Raw genomic sequence first — 2,679 nt, 5'->3', positions numbered from 1 at the left:
AATATACAACGTTATAGTGGCCCAGTCCCAATGTTTCGCAACCGTACAGCAGTACAGAGAGGATACAGCTCGATTAGATCCTGAACTTGGTTGTCGTGCCGAGATGATGTTGATTCCGTATTCATCGTAAACGACCCATGGCAGGGGCTGCAATGCCACACTCAGGCACCTAAATAAATGGCCTGAACTTTCTCAAATGCTGAATACCAAGAACTTCTCACTCGAATCTGCCGAAGCCGTGGCTGTTCAGCTCCTCTGAAAATCAATCCACTCGTCTAGATGCCTGAATATGAATGTTAGTGCCAGACTTTGGACAGTGACATAGGAAGACATTGGCCTGAGCCTATGCATGGACTCTCATCCTACAATCCAGCCCCTCAACAGATACATCGCAGCTTCTGACTGTGAGCCATTCAGCTACAATGGGGAGGCCTAGATGCTGTAAGTGAATTAACATGTAATGATAGATAGACAGATAGATAGATAGTATAAGCTATTCTTTCTACCATCTGCCGTACGGATTTGCTCTGTAGGGCTTGCTGTCCCTGTTACTCATGGGTATTTATGTTGCAGAGCCCCACATGAGAGAGGGAAGGATTTCAGGCCCAAGGCCCAAGTGGGGCAGGAAGAAGCACACGCTCACCTCAGTTGCCTTCTTTGCTGAGGTAAGTTTTGTTGACTTGTTGAACTGAGATTGCAGAGCGTTGCTCAGTCCCATATTCTCACAACTGGCAGTGCCCCATATGTATGTCTGGGGCACCTTGCATCCTCATTTCTTGACCTGTAAGTGGGGTGGCCTGGGGTTTATGTAAAAGGCAGGGATTGTGTTGAAACCATAATCATCCAGATACTTCTGAGGAAATCCCTCTGGAACAGTGGAAATAGCGCAGCATTCGGCCATCAGTCCCTCGGTAATTTCCCAGATTGTGACTGCGTTTGATTTCCCGTGAGACGTCTTGAAAACTGCTCTCTTTGTTGAGAGGCTGAACCTCTGAAAGTTCGCCCTGGAGAATGTAAGCATTGACAGGAGAGCCGTTGTGTTGATTCCCTAGGGCGCACTGTCCAGCACGCCGGCAGACAGACCCAGATCAGAAGGCCTGGACTTGGTACGTGAACGTAAGTAATATCCTTAGGTTAGTGCAGTGAGGAAGCAGAGGTCCCAGGGTGTGGGTCAAGGAGATGGCAATGGGGACGCAGAGGCCCTGTCATGGCACCAATGGGGTCTAATTTGTACTGTGTGCTTTGGTCATCCACTGTGTGATGATCCTCTTCTGTAATGGGCGCCATCGGCCTGTTGTAATGGCTCCAACACCACCCTCCTCCCAGCCTCAGGAGAGGGAGGTGTTCCCAAGGGACAGGGGGCATGGCTGCGGCATCCCCGAGGCTTCTCTGCTTTATGCTGGGGGCTGGCCCAGTGGCCAGATGGCCTCCAAGTTGGTGGGGGTGGTGCACAAAAGCGGCTTTCAGGCACATTCCCACGCAGCTGCCAGGATCTGCACTGAGCCTAGGATCTGCAGAACCATATCACAGGCTGGGCCTCAAGGCTGGCAGGTTGGCAGATGCTGCACTGAGCAGCAGAGTTACTCTGTATCCTGAGTCAGGAAGCTTTTCTGCTGCTTCGCTGATCAGAGGAGCCTGGTAGTTAAATGAGGCAGGAAGATACACCTGGTTAATGCAAAGACACAGATGGAGCCCTGGAAGCCCGTATTTCCTGGTGGTTAGTGAAAGAAGATCAGGCCAGGGCAATATGACTTGACAGTCCTCAGCAAGGACTCATCAGAGAGACCCTCAGATGTAAAGAGGGAGGAGGTGGGCGATATTGGGTACAAACTCCCCAGATCCAGTTCCTTAGTCCGGGATCTGAGTGAGGGTGAGACCAGCCCGTCAGTCAGAGGAAATAGTGGACAGTGAGATGGTTATAGGCTAAGCCTAGAGATGCAGGAATGAGTCCAACCCCTCTCTGTTCATGGTGGCCTGATCCAAACAAAGCTCACGGAAGTCAGTCTCTCTGTTGTCTTTAATGGGCTTTGGCCCAGGCCCATGGAGAAGAGAATGTGTTCTTTGAGCCCTACAAAGGACAGAGCAGAGACCATTTCCGTCATTAATAGTGTGATGATTGAGCTGGAATAAAGCTAATCCAGGGTTCCCCTTTCTCTGCTGTTGCTAAACTTCTTTTTCCCTTGTTGATCCCCCAACACACGAACTGCTGGGCACCGCCAAAGTCCACAAAGAGGAGAAAAGAGGGAGGAGCAGCATCCGCCTGCTAAAATTCATGGCTGAGGACGGACCAAGTAACCTTTGACCCTGACTAGCTCATTATGCGTTCCACAGGGGACCCTTATTACATAACAGTACAGTGATTGGCCAGCCCCAGGCTAGCAGGATAAACCCAGAGCACAGCAACCTCTGTCCTCATGACTGAAATGGGCTAGTGCCACTTGACTGGGCCATGCCTCCTTCACCTCTATTACGCAGCAGTAAGGGTGTGAATCACAGCTAGGAGATCAAAGCTCTGTAGAGTTAGAGACAAGCTCTCTCCTCGCCACCTTTCATATGGCAATTCTCACCCCTCCCCCACCCTCACCCCTACCCCTACCCTCCCACACACACACACACATTTACAGAGGAGACTCTAGACAAAATACAGCAAAGTGCAAAATAACTGGTCCCTGGACTGTG

At 50.7% G+C, this 2,679-nt stretch overlaps 1 long non-coding RNA gene across 1 annotated transcript; it reads left to right on the top strand.

Moving 5' to 3' along the window:
- The first annotated feature begins 40 nt into the window (after positions 1–40).
- Positions 41–2,520, top strand: LOC135980666 (uncharacterized). Its single transcript, XR_010597611.1, has 3 exons — positions 41–441; positions 574–665; positions 1,053–2,520. It is a non-coding gene; the product is annotated as an uncharacterized LOC135980666 (long non-coding RNA).
- The last annotated feature ends 159 nt before the right edge of the window (positions 2,521–2,679 follow it).

The sequence above is a fragment of the Chrysemys picta genome, unplaced genomic scaffold (assembly GCF_011386835.1).
Source record: "Chrysemys picta bellii isolate R12L10 unplaced genomic scaffold, ASM1138683v2 scaf5766, whole genome shotgun sequence".
NCBI classification, from domain to species: Eukaryota; Metazoa; Chordata; order Testudines; family Emydidae; genus Chrysemys; species Chrysemys picta.
This window is presented reverse-complemented; position numbering and strand designations above follow the sequence as displayed.